Source organism: Eptesicus fuscus, chromosome 4 (genome assembly GCF_027574615.1).
Source record: "Eptesicus fuscus isolate TK198812 chromosome 4, DD_ASM_mEF_20220401, whole genome shotgun sequence".
Classification (NCBI taxonomy): domain Eukaryota; kingdom Metazoa; phylum Chordata; class Mammalia; order Chiroptera; family Vespertilionidae; genus Eptesicus; species Eptesicus fuscus.
Genome location: NC_072476.1, coordinates 20,760,828 through 20,784,229, shown reverse-complemented (window position 1 = coordinate 20,784,229; position 23,402 = coordinate 20,760,828). Strand labels below are relative to the sequence as shown.

The window sequence follows — 23,402 nt, the reverse complement described above, 5'->3', positions numbered from 1 at the left end:
ACAGTAGGAGTAGCCCTCATAAGCTGGTTATGAGGTTAAATGAGAAGAGGCTGTAAGCATTAGAATAGCCCCTTGTCTATGGGTACTAACGTTGTGGTAGCTGCTCACAGCTGACAGTGGGGGCCCTGCAGGTAGGGGACACTGGGGCAGGGTCTGAGTGTGACTGACTACATGTGCCCCTGCAAAGGGAAGATGCCAGGGCACCTTTTCTCCTTTCTCTGAGGAGCAGGAACTTGCCCACGGGCAGATGATCTTTAAGAGCCAAGCTTCCCACTCCCTCAGGTATAACCTGGGAAGTCCTGGGTGGGCTGCAGTGGGTAGGCCCTGGGCCTCATTGGCTCTCCTTTGGAGAGGACCACGTCTCCTCCAGAACCAGGAGAGAGAAACGTACATGGTGTGATCACAACATTAAACGTAACTATACGTTTTAAGTGGTCATGCATTTGACACGTGTGTGCACACTCACGTAGCATGAAGAGGCTCCCTTTGTGGATCTGGTTTCTGGTGGCACTCTGTGCAGCACTAGCTCACACACCTCTCTTCTGCCCCTGGTAGTACCTGCAGTATTCCTCTCGTGAATCTGAGGGGTGTGATCTGAGCTGCCCCCCGAGGTACCAGAGACCTGGCAGGATTCCAGTTTTGACAATTGTTGTGTCTCTTGTTTTGGTCCTAATGCCTCTGTTTAGATCTTTCCAGAGTGCGCTTTATCAGTCTTTTCTAAAATGTAAATGTGTCGGTTAGGGGGTAAGGAGAGGGAGGTGGCCTAACCAAGTAGCAATCATTCATTAGAATTAAAAAAAAAAATCCTGACACTCTTCTTTTCATCTTTGATCATTAAATGAGTTCGCATTCACTTGTGAAAAGTACAATAGGCCCTTCTGTATTTTTGAGGCATTTTATAAAAAGCTTGCATAATTGGAGACATTTTCCAACTGTTCCATGGAGATGAAGTTAGAAAACTATTAAGGTCTTTGAAATTTTGTGCTGTGCGTGAGTTGGTGTAGAAAACCATTTTGGTGACAAGGAAATAAAGTGTCAAGATGGCATCAGCACCACCATGGAGACTGTTTTTTAACAAAAAATAATGTCAGAGAGAACATTTTATGCCACTCAACTGATTCCTTTCATATCAAATGTTAACTGATGCGAATGCCATCCACGTGGCTGCTCTTTGTTCTCTGCTGTTGTCAACCACAGTCTTGAGTGGCATGTGCTTCGGGGTTTCCCATCGTAGGATGGAGCACATGCGGCCACCAGCACCCCAGATCGTAAGACCTGTGCATTTTATAGAGAGAGAGCCCGCAGCTCTAACAGGGCATCCTCGGGGGAGCCTGCTGCCCACCGCCAGGATGGCATCAGATCTGGGCTGTGCCGGCCACCTCCCTGTCACGCCTGCAGCCCTGCACGCGCAAGGAGGATTCGTTGGCACACCAGGGCTGGCCTGTCGTGGAGGCGGATTCCACTTGCCCCCGCTCCCAGAAACTAACATCTACCACCAGAATGCCAATTAAATGGTTCTGTGTGAGACTGAAACCCTCCCCTCAGCCCTAGCAGCAGTCTCTTCCCGAAGACAGAGCAACATGGGACCCCAAATTATTATCTGGAGGTTGCTTGCTATGCAGGGGACAGAGCAGGGTGCGGGTTTCTTATTCCACTCAGTGCATCCGGCTCCAGAACCTGACGGACTGTCCCCAGCAGGGCCTCCTTGCCTAGGGAGACTCTGATATGTCATGTGCCTTTTGTTCTGCCTCCTGATATCTCCATCCTGTCCACTGCTCTAGGCCACCATGTCTCTCATCCAGGTCATGGCAACAGCTCTGACCTGGTGCCCGGCCCATTCTTCCCCATTCCAGTCCATCTCCGCCAGGCGCCAGAGGGCAGGTAGATCCACAGCCTCCTCATCTCTGCCTCTTCCACTTCACCTGGCCAACACCTGCTTTACTCTGACACCTTCAGGATGAGGTGCCTCCAGCCCATCCCCCTTCTCAGCTTTCCTGGATCCCAGCTGATTTGTATGTCTTGACTTGTCTGAATCCCCTACTGGACTCTCAGCTCTCAAACAGTCACCTGCATTCAGGAGGCCAGGTTCAGGGCTCACATAACAAATTCCTCATCAGTATTTGTAGGACCAATGAAGGGCTGAAACTAACACTCCTTCCCTCCCTGACCGACTGGCCACAGCCCATGTCCTTGTTTGGCACCGCTGTATGCCGGGCGCAGAGCAGACCAAGTCCAGGTTTCTCAGAGCTCCCGGCACAGCCTTCCCGTAGGGTGTTCGCGTGTCAGCGCCCATCACAGGGCCTCCAAGCCTTTGGTCTTGTGCATCCTTCTGCTGTGATCCACATGCTGGCTCTCCAGGCTCACAAGCAGGCCTTTCTCACTTCACAGCTGGCCCCCCAATATTCCTGCCAGGCACCACCTTCACCTGTGAGAAGGCGTCCTCATGGCTACTGCCTCAGGATCTCCCCTAGACCTGCTTACGGGGAAAACCAGAGAGATGGGTGCTCTGACTGCAGTCCCTGTCAGTTTTAGTGGCTTAACCAAGCCAGGCCCTTTGCTTAAGGGCCTTTCAGACACAGAACAAACCACAGGCAGCATGGGAGAAGAGATGGCGTCAGATGTGGACGCAGCTCTGGCAGGCCCAGTGACCTGCTTAGTGGGGAAGCTCAGGTAGGTGGGCTCTCCTGGGCATGTCTGCTCTGCGACTCAGTAATGCAGGGGATGCTCGGTCACAGCAATGTCTTTTGAGCTCATTTTGGGAAGCCAGAAGTTCTAGTGACATTTTATAAAATCAATTAACTTGAAGACCATGATGAAATTGGGGGTGGTGATGGTATTTAATACTGCCTCGGCTTTCCCCCACAGCAGTATTATTCCCCACTCCTGCTGCAGTCTCATTTATCTCCTGCGTTAAAATGCCAGTACTCAAAAATTTGTCAGAAGCTCATCAGAATATCCAGGTTAGCTTTTAATTATGATAATTGTGTTGTTATAAAATATCCTTGTAAAGAGCACATCCCTCCTCAAACCACTCTGGAGGTAAAACCCAGTTTCCTCCCAGCAAGCTTAATGAATAATTCTGAATCATTGTGTGGGATGAATAAATGATTTAATAACGAGCATCAACAATCATCTCACATTGTTGCAGTAATCTCTAAATGGATGAGGTAAATGAGGAGGAGGGGTGTTACTATACAATGGGCCACCTTGTGTGGAGGGATGCCGCCTCTGAATCCGAGCCTGCGGGCTTCCCGGCTCAGGTTTCCCTAGAAACAGGATGCATTCAGTTTCTCCTTCTGAAGCTCCATAAAACCTTTGTATGATAAAAAAAAACGTCAATAGCCAGTACAAATAAAGAGTTATCAGGGCGGGACAGATGCACAGCTGCGAAGCGGCTCTGTTATTTTCTGTCTTCTTTTTGCTCTGCCTGAGGATAATCAATTTCATCACATCTAGGGGATGTCGAAATTGGCTTTCCCCATAATTCACCTGATACCTGGTTGGAGTTGCAAAGATAGATAATAGATAATGAAATCTTGGTTGAACCTGGCCACTGTCTCTGTCCCTCGTGCCTCTTTTAGCAGAAGGTTAATGTGTGAACCAGCTAATACGGATTCCAATTTAAAAATTCAATCTTAAAAAATAAAAGTCTAACTCTTTAACTGTTTGCCTTAACATCTCGATACCTTTGCTTTTTTCCACTTTCGGCAGAGTGATCAGAACTGTGTAGTAGAGAGCCAAAAGTGAATTTGACAATTATGAAAAATCTCAATAAGTTCATCTTTCCTGCAAAATTTGATCAGTAATTTCACAAAATTATAGTTTCATCTCTAGTATTTATGCTTAAAACAAATAAACAACAACAACAACAAAAATTAGAGAGCTTTTAGCCCAATGTTATCATCTTACAATTCACTTTATGGGAAAAGTAAAACATGAAATCGTACTCTAACATCTTAACTGCATTGATTTGAAATTATTTTAAATCCTGATTTTTTTTTCCATGTAGTGGAATCCCAGCTTAACTTTGTCCACCTTTGTAAGCCTAGCCCCTAGCTAGCCAAGACTGTCTCATAGTAGCCCCTCAATAAATAAATATTGGTTAATGGAATGGATTTAAACTTGATCAAACCTATTTATTAGCAGAATCATAGGTAATGTCCATGTTGCCTGTGGATTGGTGTTCACCAGCTGACTTTTGGATGGGAAATGCCTTACCTAGAGCAAGGGTTGGCAAACTCTTTCTGCAAAGGGTCAGAAATGTTGGCCTAGTCTCTGTAGCTTCTACTCAGCTGTGCCTCGGAGCATGAAAGCAGCTACAGAGGACTCCTAAGCAAATGGTGTGGCTTAGGATGCTTCCGTGCTGCTCCTCAGGCTGTGTTCCAGTAACGCTTAATTTATAAAGCAGGTGGTGGGCCTGGAGGCCATGGTTTTGCCGCCTTGGCTTAGAGAAATGTTCCCATTACAGTGCGTAGCTCTTGCTCTTCCCGGGCCTTGTCTGCACTGTGCACGTGTCTAGTTCCAGGATGTGTCAGGTGACTTCCCTGGGACAACTGGGCTCCGGTTCCTCAGGGGAGGCTGTGAGTGGGTGAGGCACATCCCATTGGAGGCCCCTGATGTAATTGGAGGTGGGGGTGGAGGTGGGAGGGTACATGGGGGCACTTAAAATCCAACTCTTGAGTGTTTAACCTGTGATAGGAAAAATATAACTAGCTCATCAATTTGAAGAAAAATATTAGGTAAATAATAGCAGGGGTAGTATGCTGGTCAGGCAGAAATTGTGACCGTGGTAGATGGGTGACGCCATACAACACCAGGGGGCGCAGACAGGCTTTGACTTTGGACAGACCTAGCTTCACATCCCTCAGGGCTGCTCCCCAGGTAAGTGGATGCACATGAGTGGGCGAACATCTTTCTGCCTTGGCTTCTCACTGGTTAAATGGGGGCATATCATCCAAACCCGTAGGGTTGGTGTGACAGTCAAATAGAGTGTGGCATGTAAGCATTGGCACCGTGCCTAGGACATAGTATGTGCTTGATAAAGGGTGGTTTGTTATTATATGTTGTGAGCCCCTGGCAGGCAAATATGCTTTGGTGGGGTCTGGCTCTTCCTTTCGTGAGAGCAGGGATTCTCACCCTGTGGTGCCGGCAGGAGGGCCAGGGTCTTTGTGGGGTGCACGTGAGAAACTCCAGGTGAGGACTGGCAAGTTTGGGGACATGCCTGCAATGTACTAGCATTATGTTATAAATCGAAAAAGCAAGGAATTAGCAACTCTTCATAATACAAACTATAGTAAGAGAAGCTGGACAAAAATCTCTTGACTCCTAGGAAGATAGTGACAGGGAATCTGAGGTGGTTCATGGTGGATGGGGAATGCATGTTATTTTTAGTTTTATCTAAAGGGTGTACTAGTTTAAAAGGTTGGAAATCACTGAACTAAATGGACAATTCTAATGGAATGGAATGATAGAATTTGACTTTATTTTTTTAAAGTACATACCTTGCCAATTAATGTGTTAGTAAACACACCTTTGAATGCATAACTTCATAGCCATGTTTTTCTGAATCTAGCAAATATGTTCACAAGGAAATGGTGAGCATCTTAAGTGCCCTCTGTTTAAAATGCATTTTAACCAACTTCTGAGTCAAGCTCACAAACAGTTCTTTTTTAAGCTCATGTAGAATCGGGAGTTTCTTGGGGCATATCAGCTTGAGGAATTTACCCCCTGTAATTTATTTTTTATGATTTGGTTTTGAGTTTATTTTCCCAGTCAATTCACCATAAAACATCCTGCTTTAGTCATTTGAAGTCTGTGTTTCATATAAAACTAGATAAAAGACCAACTGCCGAAGCTACATCTGGTGCGACGTGATGGATTACATTTCTCACTTTGGAGGTACCCTTAACAGTTGGACTAATTAAAGCTAAAATCAAGTCCTGATGGTAAATATTTATAAATTGAGAATCTGGCATGTGTAAGTGTGTGCTGCTGGTTCCCCAAGTTAAGTCAACATTCATTCATTCAACAGATAGCTGGGGCGGGAGGTAGGCTTGAGGACAGGCATGAGCAACACAGACCGGTCCTTCTGTACTATAGTTCACTCTTACACTGAAAATTAAAATCTTGTTGAAAAATCCCATTGCAGCATTTCCAAAAGGAGCCAAAAGTGCATGGAAAGAGCGGTGTCAAAGTTTATCAAGTCAAAATATTACCTCCTCTCTTTGTAGGTCACGCTTTAAAAACAGCAGTTAGTGTCACTTTCAAATGAGTAGTGGGATTCCTTTGTCAAATTGGAATATCCCTCAGCCAGCTGAACATTCACTTCCTATTTTGTATCTACTAGACTTGCTTTCATGTAAGAGGCATTTGCCCCCATTATGTATAACAGTGTAAATACAAATTGAGGATGTTGCAGTGTAACATAAGCTAAAAACTGCTTTAATCTCATTTTTATGTTTTACTTAACAAAAATGTTTGTTGATGATTCATTTGGAAGTGAAGGAATCGCACCCATTGGGGTAAAGCCTCCTAGTGCAGGCATGGCTCTTCATGCCCCTGGTCACAGCCCGGAGGGTATTTTGACCGTATCTGCGGGGCAGGTGAGGATGCTGAGCACACAGTAGGAAGGAGCAGAGGCTTTGACTCCTGAGTCCTTCTTCAATTGAAATTATAGACACATAAGAGGAAGGAAAAGAATTTTTCTTGGACGTCTCCTTTACGTAAGGCATGGTCCTATACAACGTTGGGCGTCCAGGTGAGGAGTTCCCTGCAGTAATGCCCAGGTGGAAGGGGCCTAGTCTGGAGCCACTGTGGTGCTGCCTTAGCCATGAGCCTCCGCTGGACCACCGCCTGGGTGGGGTCTGCACTTCTGTCTGCCTCGGTGGCCTGTGACCTCACTTCCTCAGTGTACCACTGAAGGGAGTTACCTAATAGAGCAGTTTTCCTTCTGAAAAAGGCAACTGGCTAATGTTCAGTCTTATTATTACTCCATTAGAGGCCCAGTGCACAAAATTCATGCACGGGGGGTGTGTCCCTCAGCTCAGCCTGCACCCTCTCCAATCTGGGACCCCTCGAGGGATGTCCGACTGCCCGTTTAGGCCCAATCCTGGGATCGGGCCTAAACGGGCAGTCGGACATCCCTCTCACAATCCAGGACTGCTGGCTCCCAGCTGCTTGCCTGCCTGCCTTCCTGATTGCCCCTAACCGCTTCTGCCTGTCAGCCTGATCACCCCTAACCACTCTTCTGCCAGCCTGATTGATGCCTAACTGCTCCCCTGCCAGCCTGTTTGCCCCTAACTGCCCTCCCCTGCAGGCCTGGTTACCCCTAACTACCCTCTCCTGCAGGCCTGGTCACCCCTAACTGCCCTCCCCTGAAGGTCTGGTCCCCCCCAACTGCTCTCCCCTGCAGACCTGGGTCCCCCCCAACTGCCCTTCCCTGCAGGCCCAGTCGTCCCCAACTTCCCTTCTCTGCCAGCCTGGTCACCCCCGACTGCCCTTCCCTACTGAACTGATTGCCCACAACTGCCCTCCCTTGCAGGCCTGGTCTCTCCCAACTGCCCTCCCCTGCTGGCCATCTTGTGGTGGCCATCTTTTGTCCACATGGGGGCAGCCATCTTTGACCACATGGGGGCAGCCATCTTGTGTGTTGGAGTGATGGTCAATTTGCATATTACTCTTTTATTAGCTAGGATTAGTGTCAGTGGCTTTCTCATTGTCACCACAGCCTGCACAGCAGCCTACGAGATGTTGGCGTTCTGCACTTTAAGACCAGCAAACTCGGGTCCTAGAGGCCGTATCACCTGTTCAGGTCGCACAGCTGTGAAGGGATCCGATGTGATAACCCAGCACCTTGACACAGTGTCATTAGTGCTGTTCATATTTTCCATCTTACTGTTACCATACTATCTAATAATGAGGGGATATGCTAATTGACCATCACTCCGTCACAAAGATGTCTGCACCCACAGCTGAGGCCAAGTTCCTATAAGGAGCCTTAACAAGCAATCAGCAGGGACCTGAGGCTACGCCCTCCCCCGCCCCGTGGGGCTTGACAGGGGACCTCAGGCTGTGCCCCACACCCAGCAGGGCTTGACAGGGGACCTCAAGGTGCGCTTCCCGTCCTGGTGCTGGGCTAGGGGACTTCAGGCTGCTCCCCCTGCCCCAGTGCCAGGCCGGGGGACCTCAGGCTGTGCCCCCACCAGGTGGGGCTTGACAGGGGACTTCAGGCTGCACCCCTCACCCCGGCACCAGGCTGGGGGACCTCAGATCGCACCCTCCACCCCAGCACCAGGCCAGGGGACCTGAGGCTGTGCCCCCATGCCTGGCGGGGCTTGACAGGGGACCTCAAGGTGCACCCCAGTGCTTGGTTGGGGGGACTCAGGCTGCACCCCCTGCCCAGCTGGGCTTGACGGGGGACCTGAGGCTGCTACCCCCCACCTGGCGGGGCTTGATGGGGGACCTCAGGCCATGTTCCCCACCCCAGCACTGGGCCAAGGGACCTGAGGCTACGTCCCCTGCCCAGTGGGGCTTGACAAGGGTGGGACTGGCTGGGTCTGGATCTAGCCCAATTGGGGGGGCGGGGCGGCTGGGTCTGGGTCTCACTCAATTTTGAGGTGCATGTGGGTGGGCGGGGACTTGACTCTGGGTCCCATGCTGCGCCCCAGACTCTGACAGGAGGAAGGTTTTCATATACATTTTACTCATTTTCTTTCATCTCTGATACTTGTATTATAGAGAAAGGGCAAATAGCAATATTAAATTATTAAATTATTTCCTCTAATTAATCCCCTTTTAATGTGCATGAATTTCGTGCACCGGGCCACTAGTTATCTATATAAAAATATATAAATGGCAACATTAGATAAATTGATGTGTAAGAAGTATATTTTCTCTTTTTCCATGAGTCTCTTTTTCCATGGGTTGCCAGAGTGTTGCCAGAATTGGAATCCAAGTCTTTGTGAACATGTCTTCTGCCACTCCTCTGCCATGTCCCAGAGATAGCCCCATGTTGTGCCACTGGTGGGTGCTAAAAACCACAGAGTAACCAACTGCCATCAGTTTTATTCTAAAAGCCATTTAAAACACAATTAACATACTATTAATGTAATAATTACCAACCACTTATTAATAATATGGTACTACAGGTAGTATTGTGAGTTTATAGACAAGGAAACGGAGGCACAGAGAGACCAGTCAGCTTACCCAGATTCACACAGCTGTGCTCACGTCGAGGACTCTGACCCTGGGGCCTGGCTCTCATGTTGCTATCAGGGTAATGAGCGGAGTGTGCATTGGGCTTGGGCATTCGCAGCCAGAAAAGAGGAGCCAGGCCAACTTGAGTTGGGGCAGGTCCTATCTGCTCACCCATCCTTAAGGGCTGTCTCAGAGAAGAGCTGACCCAGCCAGACACCCAGGCTCAGAATGGGAGTGTCTGAGGGTGCAGAGTGAGGGCCCAGGGAGACCTCTGGGCGTGGAATTCCCCTCTGGCCTCAGCAAGCAGCAATTTTTCTTTCAGAGTAAGCCTCTGAGTTCATTCCTTCACCTTGAGTGTGTGAATTGTGCCTTCTGCCAGGAAGATGCTGTTTCTGTTGTTTTTCTTGAAACAGGGAGGGAGCTGTGCCACCCTACAGACTCTGAAGGGCTCCCCAGGGGTACAAGTTCAATTTGGCTCTTATCTGAGGATTATGGGCCCTTGCGAAAGCTCGCTTAAAAAATGGGAACCATAGCTCATTGAAAATAGTGGTAAAATAAATATAAAGATTGATTTGAGACATTATCTTGATAAAAGAGATAAATTATGGCAACCAGTCTGTGTCCACCTGATAAAGTGTTGGTTGTTACTGCAGTTGCAGCAACTCTTAGAATGAACAAAGAGTAAGTCAAATGTTGGCTTGGTTTCCTTAGCCAAAGTTGTCTGAAATAATTGTCTGACAGCATCCTACATTTTACACTTGGTGCTGGCAGCAGCATTGAGGGTCATTTGTGTAAGAGAAAAGATTACGGTTCGTCAGTTTTCCTGAGGGCCTGTTTCTGAATCCGTCAATAATCTGATTATTGCCTCCAGCGTGTGTTTACTCTGCCGGAGCTTTATTTGTCGGTGACTTCCCCATAATTGCACAGCTCCCTAGTGTCACTTGCTTGGCTTTATGAAATCCTACGTCTCTAGAATGATTTGCCATTTAACACAAAGGTGCCGTCTGCCTGGTTGCATAGGTTGGGATGTTTTGAGTAGGTGGCTTGGTTTATAAGCAATCCATTCAGGAACATTTTCTTATTACTAAGAAGTTCCTTTTCATACAACTGAAATCATATCATATGAGCATTTTAGAAGCATAAGAGTATATCATACACAGTATTATCTTGTATCATTTTAACCACAAAACACATAGACGTACCACATTCATTGAATGCTTTATATTATTGAACACTTAAGCTGTTTCCAGTTTTTTCTCTGATCAAGATTACTGTCATGAACTTCTTCATGCACAAACAAGCCCAAATCTTAACATAAAACTGCTTGTACATTTTTAAGTTTATAAAGCAAATGCCTGAAATGGTCTTAGTAAGGCTCAGTGTGATGAGAATCGTGTTTTGTTGAAGAGATTCTGCACTTTCATTGGAGGGGTTATTGGCGCTCTTGCTGCTGGGATGGAGTACTTTGCTTGTTGTCACATTCATCCGTGCACTGGTGAACTCTTACTGCACATGCTCTCTGCATTTGGAAACTGGGAACAAAGGTATGCAATCATCAGTCCTGTCCTCAAGAAGCTCAGAGTCCGGGAAGGAACCAGACTTCCTATCAACGTAGAAGTCTCAGAGTGGGGACTTCATGACACTTTAGTTATTTACGTATTTAAATTCCTTTCTTTATAAATCATATTTGACAATGTGCAGTTACTTTGCTAGCTACCTGTTGGATAGGGGCGTGGTTTCCCTGACGTGTGTGAATAGTGTCCGACCTGTTGCCACGGATGGCCTCCACATCAAGGACATTTCATCCACCTTCCTTTTCTGTTCCTTTCTTCTTCCTTCATTATTTGTTTTCTTCCTTCCTTTACTTTAATTCGTAATAGTCTTTACTTCATGGTGTGTCTGCATGTAATCTCTCCATCAAATGTGCTTTGGGGGCACCCATTCAGTTAATTCAGTAGATAGGGAGTTGCCTATTCTGTGCCAAGCCCAGGTATCAAGGCAAAGACCACTTTCAGGAAAAAGAAATCTTTTTTGGGTGACTGATTCATCAGTACACAGAAGCATTGTGATTAGTGCCCCGTTTCCTGTGTTCAGATCAGAGTCACAGAATAGCCATCCTAACCTTGTCAAGGTCAGACTCTGGCCAGAGGTGTCCGCTCCTTATCACGGTAAGGCTGACCGCCTCTGGGACAGCCGGAGACAGTCCAAGGGACTTTGTAATTGTATAAAAATCACATAATCATAATTTTTTCTTTCTTAAAAACTGTGAAAGCAGATCTTACTGATGTTAATATTTGTTATCTGTGGGTGGTGGGAATATAAACGTTATATTACTTTTTGGGCTCATTTTATTCTTCTAAGTTTCTCAAAAAATGAAAAAAGAATAATGAAAAGAACCCCTTTAATGAGGTCTAGGTCAGGGTTGACAGACTGTTTCTGCAAAGGGCCAGATAGTAAATATTTTAGACTTTGTGGGCCAGAGGCAAAATTGAGGATATTACATTGGTTCTTGTATAAACCTAAATTTAGCGATTTAATAATATAAGAAGCATTCTTAGCTCACGTTCCTTATAAGCAAACAGACAATGGGCTGTGCTTTGCTGACCCCTGGTCATTGCTAGCACTCATATTTAAGGAAAACCATTAAAAATTTATTCCATTTAGCACTTTCCAGACTTAATCTCATCTAGCCACAAGTGGAAGTCTAAAATTGAAGGGAGGAAAGGATTTTTTTTTTCTTTTTGGTGACCGTGTTTTAGGTATTTTAATAACTCACACTCTGCCTTAGAGTGTGTTGTTTCTCACTTCCAGTTGCCTCCGAGTTGTCACATAGACGTGGCCTGAGCGGCTGAGCCACCTTCCCCCTCTGTGCCCCAGCACTGCCTTGGACCTGGGCCTTGCCCTGTCGAATGCATGATGTTTCCAAAAGCAGTTTCACAAACAGCAGAAAGGACGTCCAGAAGGGCATTGACCAAACAACACTTTCACGGAGTCTTCGGAGCCCACTCTGTCAAGGAGAGGGCCTGGGGCCTCATTTGAAAGAGCTTCCAAAGGCCGGCTTGTAAAGTCTTTAAAAACAGATGAGTGGGTCCATCCATGCTGTAGCAAATGGTAGGAGTTCCTTCCTTTTTACAGCGATGTAGTATTCCATTGTGTAGATGTACCACAGTTTTCTAATCTACTCATCTTCTGATGGGCACCTAGGCTGTTTCCAAATCTTAGCTATTGTAAATTGTGCTGCTATGAACATAAGGGTGCATATATCCTTTCTGATTGGTGTTTCTGGTTTCTTGGGATATATTCCTAGGAGTGGAATCACTGGGTCAAATGCGGAGAGCATTGTGCTAAGTGAAAAGTCCGAGAAAGATAAATATCACATGATCTCACTCATTTGTGGAATATAATAAAAAACATAAACTGATAAACAAAAACAGAGACAGAGAAGCATCGATCACACCGTCAAACCTCAGGGGGAAGGCAGGGGAGAGATCAACCAAAGGACTTGTATGCATATAAGCATAATCAATGGACACAGATACTAGGGCGGTGAGAACGTGAGGGGTTAAGGACATATGTAATACCTTAATCAATAAAGAAAAAAATATATATATATTTTTAAAAAAACAGATTAGTGGTCACCCATAAAGAGTTACTGTTCTAAAATGTACAGGGCAGTATTCATCCATCTGGCTGTGCTCCGCTCCCCCAGCTCAGAGAATAAGAAAGTTTATCATCCCATGCAAATAGAAGGCGGTGGTGTGGCTCTCGGTTGGGCTAACTCAGGGACCAGGATCTCGCCCTGATTCTGCCCCCCCCCTCCCCCCCCGCCCCTCCACATGTGGCCCTTCCCTAGGGCAGCTCTTCCCAGGTGGCTGCCAAGCTCTGGATATCACATCAGACTTAACAACCTCAGAGACACAACCTGCCCGGACCCCCAGCAGGCATCCTCCCGCAGCTCCCTCTGTGGACCTGGGCCGCAGACGCTTTCCCAGCCTGCGTGGCCACAGCAAGACAGTTGCCACAGCTGCCGCAGTCCTGGTTCTGGGACGGAGCAGGACCTTCCCAGAACAAAATCAGGATTCTTTTAGCAAAGAGAAAGAAGTGTGATACGGGGAGGCGACCTGCACTTCTCCCTCGGCAAGGAAGCAAGGACCCCCTGTTCACTCCTCATTTCAAAAACAGTGGATAAAAGCCTCACATCCCCGTGCGTGGCAGTGAGCTGTGCTGGGGTTCAGCACATGTCTCTGAGACTCGGCAGCTCCGTGAGGACGTGTCACCATACCCTTTCTAAAACCGAGGAAGTGGGGGTTCAGGGCGGTAAATAAAGGAGCTTGTCATGGGGCATTTCAGTAACAGAGAGGATTCAGTCAGTGCTCACACCCGCCAGGGGGCCTGACGCTGCTCACAGGAGGGTGACACCTAAGGAAGTGGTAACTCTTTTGCAACATGAGACAGTACTAGACGTCTGCTCCTTAGATCATACAGTAAACCCTGGATTTGCGGACCTCGATTTAACGGACTTCACATTTAATAAGACAAAATTTCCCATCCGTATGTCATATGTGAAAATTAACACCCTGCTACTTTTAAAATGCTTTTAATTAAGATTTGCTTGTATTAAATTAACAGGTTATTTTGTTGCTGTTGATATTAATTCACTGTTATTTTTAACAAATTTTAGCAAATAGGCCATATGTTGGAAAAACATTGTAGTAATTTTGCCAACATAAGTAAATATTACATATCGATAACTATAATCTACATATTTAAATCCAGGAGTCACTGCTCATAAACAGTGTTTGGCCAATGATTAGCATGTGACCTGTTGTTGCATGGCATGACTTTCTGCAGCAATTTTAACACCGGCTGGCCGATGTTCCCACGTGCTAAGCCACACCCCAGCTGTGTTCATTTGTTTACTTGCAGTGACTGGTGAATGCAGGCATTTATTAGAACTATTCAGTATAAATTTAAAATTTCTGTAATACATATAGGAAACTTTCCTATGAGATTAAACTTTTCATATATATTTAATTTTAATTACACAAACATGTCTACATAAGGAGAACAGGTAAACTAATTTGTCGATTTTTCAACATGCACATTTGGAAAACCTACTTCATTATATAACAGACTTTGCGCTTTAACGGACACCCCCTTGCCTGAATTAGTCCGTTGCATTGAGGTTTTATTGTATTGGCAAAGAGGAGAGATTGAGTTTGTCCTATGGACACCTACTAACAATGTAGCTTGTGAGTTGCCACAGTTTCATATATCCATTCACCCTTCCATGCATTTATCCAACAGTTGCTCTAAGGGCAGCAGCTCTATTCTGTTGATTCTGGAAATGGATATTCGGTCAACTAGATCTGGTCTCTGCCCTCACATACCAGTAGGAGGCAGCAAGGTGGGGGGACAAGAAATCACAAGACAAAAGTAGAGGAATGCTCAAGAATCTGGAGGAAGGAGAATCAGTTTGGTCCAGCTTGGCCGGGGATGTTTTCGCTGAGGAGAGGGGCAAGCAGGGTCTTGAAGGATGAATATGAGTTCATCACACAGATGTGGGAAGAAAGAGGGCATTCGAGAAACAGGGCAGAGCGTGGGCGGAGACCGGAGCCACAGAACAGCCAGTGTGTCCTGGAGCTGGCATGAACCAGTGACTAGAGTAGGGCTTGGGTATTGGATGACATGGAACAGGAGCCCAAGGTGATGGGAAGCATGGAAAAGCTGTGGGTAAGTGGCAGTGTTGGGTTTTGTGTTTTAGAAAGACAATCTTGCTCAGTCTATCCAGGATGAATTTTCTCTTCCCTCCCTCCCGGGTGTCGTGTAGGTCACAGTGTGACAGGCCCAGTTACAGCTGCATGTGACCATGTGACCCCGTCCTGGACTTGAGCAAGCAGGGCTATGGGAAAGCTCTTCCTTCTGCTCGGAACGTGGACGCAGTGTCTGGAAGCCCTGCAGCCATCGTGCAGCCTTGAGGACAAAGCCACAAGCTGAGGGTGCAGAGCAGAGAAACAGAAGGAGCCTGGATCCTTAGTGAAATCTCACACAGCTGCATCCACCCTGGCTGCCCGCCTCCTTTCTTTCTATGGGATGGAGCAGCAATCATAAATGAACACAAGTACACCCTTCACTGGGTGAAGCCACTGACAGCTGAATGTCCTGACACATCTGGGATAGAAAGGGCAGATTGGGGATAGAAAGGAGGAGACCAGGCTCAGAGGGCTATGAGCGGGTTCAGGCAGAACGGCAGCATGGCCCAGGAGCGGGGGGTGGGGAGGAGTCCTGGTGACCGTGCCAGCAGGGGGCCCACAGGAGGAGAGGCAGGCATGGGGCAGAAGGAGTGAGTGAGTGAGCCGTGCTTGCAGGGATGTCTGGAGGAGAGGCCCTGGACTGAACCTGGGCTGGGAAAGGATGGGACTCATGGGCCGCTGGGGGGCTGCATTATGAGAGGGAGGCTGTGGTCATCCAGTGAGCAGGGAGGCCAACTTGTAAGGGGCCGAGGAGAGGCGGGCTGATTTGGTGAACGCCCTCTCTGTAAGGGACCTCTGCCTGCTTAGAGCCTTTCTCTCCCCAGTTACTAGAATGAAGCTGACTGCCGTTCCATGCCTGGACCTCCCTGCTCATCCCTTCTATACCCCCTTTCCCTAGTAAATTTCATCCTCAGCTCTGCAAAACCGCCTTCCGTGACTTGCTGCCACCCCTGTCCACCTCCCTTGAGTATTTTTGGACGGATTTCCAATTTGATCCATGAACATGCCATCAGTCAAAACAATCTTTTTAATGAGCCTCTTGTCCTGACAGCTGTGTTTAAGATAGGCCATGGGAAACGGGTGATGGAAATCTAGAAAATTGTCCATTCTGGATAGAAACCTTAATATGTGCCTCACGCTCCTTCTCCTAAAGAGGATATTATGAATAGCGAAAAAGATGTAATCTGTGCAAATGAAAAAAAGATCTCTTAGAGACTTAGAAAAGGATGAAAGGAAGGTATAATTACCGAGCGCCGCCTGAGCACGTCACGTGCTGCTTCCTGCTGTGTGACCTTGGGCACAGCTCAGTGACCCTAGGGGTGGCTGATGTTATTCCTGCCTCCGAATTGAGGAAACCATCTCAGAGAGGTTGATGGACATGCCACACTCACACAGTCTGACAGGGGCAGACGGAGCTTCAAGCTCGTGTCACCTGGCCCCTACCTTAAGCTGCCACTGCTTTTCTGGCAGCCAAATGTTGATCAAATAAAATACAGCCTTCCTCTGGCATACACACACAGGTTTTGAGTTTCCAAGTCATCAGGAAGGGGGAGAATTAAATGTACAAGTTGAACACAGCCTCCCATGTAGAAAATAAGGGGAAAAGAGAGAAGGTTGTAGGGGCATAACTCATCCCGAGTCCCTGGTGAGAAGCCGGGCTGCACGGCGGTCACAGGCCCTCCAGGCCCCGGAGGGAGCTCCAACTCCAAAGTGGGGAAGGCTGGTGTCCTTTGTAATTACCGGGTGTGGTGGTAGAAGTAGAAAGGGCACCTGGCGAACAGAAACAGCCTCTCCTGGCTGCCGTGGTGTCGGCGGAATGGCACTGACCAGTGAGTCTCTCCCCACCGCTCTCCTGTGGGACTTATGCTGCAGAACCACTTCCGTCCTGATGAAGCTGAGAGTGTGCAGCCCGATCCACCTCTCTGCCATCACGAATTGCAGTCTCAACCCTTCTCCCCACCTTCTTAGAGTTTTCGTGAACAAGAGCCTTGAAAGGGAAGAATATAATTTTTATTGATTATTATTTAGGTGAGGCAAGAAAAGTGTAATTTACATGGCTTTTGTTGTTTTTGATCTTCACCAGAGGATATTTTACCATTGATTTTTAGAGAGAATGGAAGGGAGGGGGAGAGACAGATAGAAACATCCATGTGAGAGAGACACATTGGTTGGTTGCCTCCCACATGAGCCCCTACTAGGCCAGGGATCGAGCTGGCAACCAAGGTATGTGCCTTTGATTGGAACCGAACTGGGGACCCTCCAGTCCTTGGGCCAATGCTCTACCACTTAGCAATCCGGATAGGGCCATAGATTATTTTTTTTTAAAGGAATGAAAGTGGAGGAATCATTTTTTAAAAAGAAAGGAAAGAAAGCTGGTTATAGAATATCATCTGGCCTTGGGTCAGGCCATTTCAACAACTGAGCCATTACTTCCTACCTCAGCAAAACATTTTGAAAAGGAAAGAAAAATACAGAGGAGGAGAGAGAATCTCAAGAGGTGGCTGTGACTTCTTAACACAAGCCAGATGTTTCACCTCCATGGACCAGGCACCTGAACAAAGGCTCGAGGTGACCAGATGTTGGTGTTGCACCCACAGGAGGAGAGGCATGAACCCAGGTTCCCAGCAGTGACACAGTCCAGGGCCACCCGGTCCCGGGCAGTGAAGCCCTGTCAGCCTTCTGTGGCTGCTCACGGCCTTCAGAAGGCAGGGCTCAGCTCCCTTAGGGATAACGCACCCTCCCCCAGGTCACGTCACACAGAGGCAGGGCTGCTTGACTCAGCTGCTCCATAACCCGAGTCCCTTCTCGTGCGGTTGATCCTGCAGCTAACGGAACAGATGGCTCCTCCCCAAGACCTGGCCTCCCTCCCAGGAGCCGTCCCTGCCCCAGGCCCCACCAGGGCTTTCTCAGAAGCTGCAGCAACTCAGAGTGCCCCGTCCACCTGAGCAGTCTGAGGGCTGAAAATTTCCAAACTCACCTGACCTCCCAGTTTAAAATATAGAATGACCATCTGCCAGCCTAGATTTTACGTATCGGAAATAGTTTTAGGATTGAACAGGGTCGCTCTGAGATAGAGCTGAATGTCCTGACGGGAACAGTTAAATGATAAAGTGTTGGGAGAATAAAGGAAGTTGCAAATCCATAGATAACATATCTCATTTTTGTGAAATTATGTGTATTTCTATAGACTTATATCTAATATCTGTATTATTCATAGAGACATTTAAATTATCTGGGCAATACACACTGAACTCCTAAAATGGGAAGAGATTCCTCTCACCCTCCCTTCTTTGTTGAGTGCTCTGTGTTTTTACATTTGATTTTACTTTTTAACAAGCAGGCATTGCTTTTTTTCTTTTAACTTTTTATTCAGGAATGTTATTAAGTTTACAGAAAAGCTACAAGTAAAAAGAACACCTGTCTCTATGCCTCAGATTTATCTGGCATTTTACCCCAGTTGCTTTATTTATTTATTTGTTTTGTGAGAGATGTTGCAATATATTTTTTTTTTCCTGATCTGAGGGTCAGTTGCATGCATCGTGTGTGTGCTTTCCTATTTTCCCTTTTTTTTACACATTAGGAAGGCCACTGTATATGTGTTTTGCACTTTATTCACATGATTTTTGGGGCATTCATTCCATATCAGTTCCTGGCCATCTTCCTCACTCTTCGCAGTGTCGCTGTGTGTACTAGTTAGTTCAGCTGCTCTCCTGCAGCTTGTGCTGCTTTTGAAGGCAGAAAAGCAGTAAAGAAAATGTAAAAGCCACTGAAAAGAGCAAGAGGAAACGCTGATAGAAAGTCTGCTCTTTTTAAAGTGGGTGGGCAGTAGGCGGAGTCGGGCCAGGAGCCCTGGGCAGCCTCTGCCCCACAAATAGGGTAACCGAGGCAGCGGAGGTCCAATGGACCTTAGGTCAGGGCCCTGGAAGCAGAGCCCAGGCAGGGGTTGGAGGGCCTCGGGGGGCCTCTAGGGAGCAGGGATGTAAGGCTGTAGGACACGGCAAGGAAGGAGCAAAACTAGGCAAAGATATGTGCTCAGCTGGGCTGGACTGCAGCCTCCCTCCAGAGCTCCAAAACACAGATCCTACCGCACAGGATCCCCCAGCCCCCACGTACAGTAATCGGTAGGAATGATGAAGAATTTAAAATAGTACATGTGATTACGCTTGTTCATGGTTCCTGGCTCATAGATCTTCAACAAATGATAGCTTTTACTGTTATGGTCATTATTCCCTTTTTTGCTTCCCCCCGCCATAACAGCTTTATTGACATGCCTTACCAGTTCATACCATACAAGTCACTTAAAGTGTACAATTCAGCAGTTTTTAGAATATTTCCAGAGCTGTGCATCCATCACCACAGTCAATTTGAGAACATTTTCATGACCCTATAAAGAAAGCCTGTCCCTTTAGCAGTCACTCTCCCATTTCCTCCCCAGCCCCCTCCCTCTCGCTGCCCTAGAAATCTTTCTGTCTCCATAGATGTGCCTATTCTGGATATTTCATATAAATGGAATCATACAGTATATGGTCTGAGGGCTGACCTTTTGCTCCCTTGTGTCAGTCATTGGCTAGGCCCCTCCCCCCCAGCAAGGGGAGGTAACCACCTGAGTGAGGTGACCCTGGTTCAGGTCTCAGGAGAAGGGCAGCTGTGAGCCCTTAGCAGCCAACCCTCCCAGGAACTGGAGGATGGACACAGGCCTATAAAGGGGGGCGGTGGGACAATGACAGCGTCCACCAGAGTACATTGTGAAAGGGCGTTGTTTAAGACTAAGGTGACGGGATTATGCAGCACAATAAAAGAGCAGGGAGGGTGGCGGTTACTCAGAATTTCTGTACACAGATTCATAGAGTATATGTCCTGGGCAGTTCTCCTTTTCACCTCTGCAAGGCTCTCCCTTATACCATCATTAAGGAACGAAATCTTAGTGACCGGACTCCCACATCCTGGTGGGAATTTACACCGGTTCACTTGTTGGAGGATAATTTGACAGTCAGGTCAAAAGTCTAAACGTTGGGAACATGAAAGACTAAAATTCTCCCCTGAAATCAGGAAAGGATGTCTGCTTTCATCACTCATGTTTAACAGAGTGTTGAAGTTCCAGCCATTGCAAAAAGCAAGAAAAAGCATGGAGATGAAGAAAAAAGTAAAACTGTCTCTATTTGTAGATGATATTATTTACTTAGAAAATCCTAAGAATCTACAAAACAATTACTGTTACTATTAAACGAATTTAGCAAGTTCTCAGGATAGCTGGTTAATAAGCAAAAATTAATTATATTCTTATATACCAGCAACAAACTGTTATCAAGTGAAATTGTAAAAATAATTCAATTTTCAGTGTCACCAAGCAACATATAATGCCTAGAAATAACAAAGGATATGTAAGACCTCTGCCCTAAGAATGACAAAACATTGCTAAGCATAATTAAAAACCTAGGTAAATGGATATACCATATTCATGGAATGGAACATTACTGTTAATGTGGCATTTCCCCCAAGTTGATCTAGAGATTCAACGTAATACCAATTAAAACTTCTTTTGGGTAGAAATCTGCAAGCTGATCCTAAGGTTTCTGTGGAAATGCAACTTGACACATGAAAGGAAAAGAAGAACAAAGTTGAAAGACCTCCCCTACCTGGTTTTAAGACTAACTATAAGCCCACAGTGAACAAGACAGTATGGCATTTAGTATTAAAGATAAGCAAATAGATCAGTGGAAGAAAAGTGAGTCCCAAGCATATATGGCCAATCACTTTGCATTAGAAGTGCTAGGAAAATTCTGAGAGCAACCTCAGTGTCCCTCACCAATTGAGTGGGTAAACAAATAATGGGATATCCATATAATGGAATGTTGCTCAGCAATAAAAAGAATTAACTCTTCATGGATGGACAGATCTTCAGAACTATGCTGAGTGAAAGAAAGAAGCCAGACAAAATAAAAAGTGTGCATACTAAGTATGATTTCATTTACATAAAATCCAAATTAATCTTTAGGGACACAAAGCAAGTCCGTGGAGGCCTGGGTCAGGGAGGCATGATGGATGTGTCCATGATCTTGATCCTGGTGATGGCTCCAGGTGTGTAGATAGGTTAAAACTGGTCAAATAGGTGCCATTTATGGCTCTTCAATTATACTAAGTTGTACCAAGAGACCAGACGTGTGCTTTGACCCAACAGTTCAAGTTTCTTATAAAATTTGGAGATGACTGACCCTGTAGCCAGCCTTCTTTGTTTATGTGGCATTGTCACATTTTTTGTTCTGCGAACGTGCCTTGTAGTTGCAATACGATCATAATCTGGCATTGCTATTAAAGAAATATTCAGTGCTTTAGTTAATATAGCTATTGCTCTCAGGTGGCTACTATGGACTGCACACAGTACAGCTATTTCTCACAACCGCAGCTTTACAAGGTGGCTGTTAAACTCCCCATTTTACAGATGATGAAACTAAGGCCATTCAGTGAAAAAGTGCCAAGGCTGGGATTCGATTGGGATTGGATTTCTACACCTTCCCCATTCAAAGTGTGGTAACCACCAGCTATACGTGGCTGATCCAAGTTGAGGTGGCTGTACATATAAAATACACACTGGATTTTTAAGACTTGGTATGAAAATAAGAATGGAAAATTAGTAATAGTTTATATATTGATTACAAATTAAAATGATAATATTTAGATATATTAGGTTAAATAAAACACATAAATTAATTTCAAATGTTCCTTTTTACTTCTTTTAATGTAGCCACTAGAAAATTCAAAATTACCTGTGAGGCTCACATGCTACTTCTGCACCGTGTGCCATAGAGCTCTTTCCACTTCCTCCTGTCTCTGTAAAGGCAACTAGCAGGTTAAGTCAGCAGCACCTATTGTGTTGATTGAATGTAAACTGCATGCTGGGTATACTTACAGTTTTGTTTACCGGTACATGTAAACCCATTAGCTATTTAATTTCAAGCAAAAATTGTCAGCAAGCAGTTCTTTGAAACATCTCAGTTCTGAATGACATGTCTAGAAGGAAGGATGTGGGCTCTCAGTTTAATGTGGATATTGAAGTCCCTATCTGACCATCACATCAGATGTCTTATGTATAGAATAGCTGTGTTCATTAAAGCTGTGTTCATTAAAACTGTTCTCGGTTGGGCAAATACACTTGTCTCCCCTGGTCAGAATGGCAGTTTTATTAACTAGTTTTTAAAACTAAACTACGGATGACTGTTTTCTTTGTTGTTGTTTTCTTTATTTTTGAGAAGCACAGTAGCTTCTAACTTTTGAAGAATCAAGAAATCGTGACTGAATTTTGATCTCCCAGATATATTTCTTTTTAGATACTGTGCTCTCCCCCAGTCACTGTGGCTGCTTCCATGCCACACAGGAAGTCAGAGTTGCATAATTATAGCAGAGATTCCCCGGCCCTAAAATGCTGTCTGGCCCTTTTGAGAAGGTTTGCGGATCCCAGGTCAGTTAAGTTACAAGTGATTCTCCAAGAAGTTCCATGGAAGTGTCTTTAAGATCCTGTTCACGTTAGCAGGAGTGGGGATGGGGGTCTGAACCAGCGAGAGGCTGCAAATGGAGCTGTGATGACCATGAGGGGAAAGGAGGACACGACCTGAGGTTGGAACGTGGGTCCATTTCCGTGTCAGCCTGTCTAGCCTCACCATCCGGGCTTGCCTCCCCTGCCCTCCACCTGAGCCAGAATCTAACCCTGGCACTGCCACCCACTGTCCCTGGAAAATACATGTAAGACTTTCTCCCCTGCCAGATGCCTGGTGAGGATTCAAAAGGCTGGAGAGGAAAAACTGCTTGTTGGTGGCCGGTCAGCAGGAGCCCTTGGAGCCCTTGTTGTTACTTAGCTCCTGCTGCTTCCCAAACACACCTGCCTGCCTTTCTTTACTCATGCGTCCCATTGGTGACGTGCTTGGATTTTGCCTCCACTTGGCAGGTGTGTGGGTTGAGAGCGCTGACTGTGGGTTCAGGTCCCGGCCTGCCACCTCCAGGCTGAGGTAGGTGAACTGCAGTTTCTGATCTGCAAAATGGGGATAATAACCATTTCTTCTTCATAGGGGATTGTGGGGATCGATTTAAAAACATGTACTAGTAAAGTGCTGTGAACAATGTCCAACAGATAACTCAATGTCCAGTGAGTTCTATATAACTATTACTCTTTATTACTTGTTATTGTTACCATAATCATGATTCTACTTCCAAGTCCCAGGTCTGACAAAAGCCAAAAAAAAAAAAAACCAAACAGAATAAGTTAGGGATGTGCTTAGGTCAAAGCCACCCCCCCCCCCCCCCCCCGAGGAAGCCTTCTTACTGGGCCTGAGTGCCATGACCCTTGGCCCTTTTTAACTCTAGGGCAGGGGTGGGGAACATCAGGCCCTCGGGCCGTATAAGGCCCTCGAAATCATTTGGTTTGGCTCTGCCAAGGCTTTAGGGGTGAGTTAATTAAATGTT

The 23,402-nt window shown here is 46.2% G+C and overlaps 1 protein-coding gene across 2 annotated transcripts in view; it reads left to right on the top strand.

Annotated features, from left to right (window-relative positions):
* Nucleotides 1-23,402, top strand: part of CPPED1 (calcineurin like phosphoesterase domain containing 1) — a 120,608-nt gene that overhangs the window by 82,393 nt on the left and 14,813 nt on the right. The window lies entirely within an intron of this gene.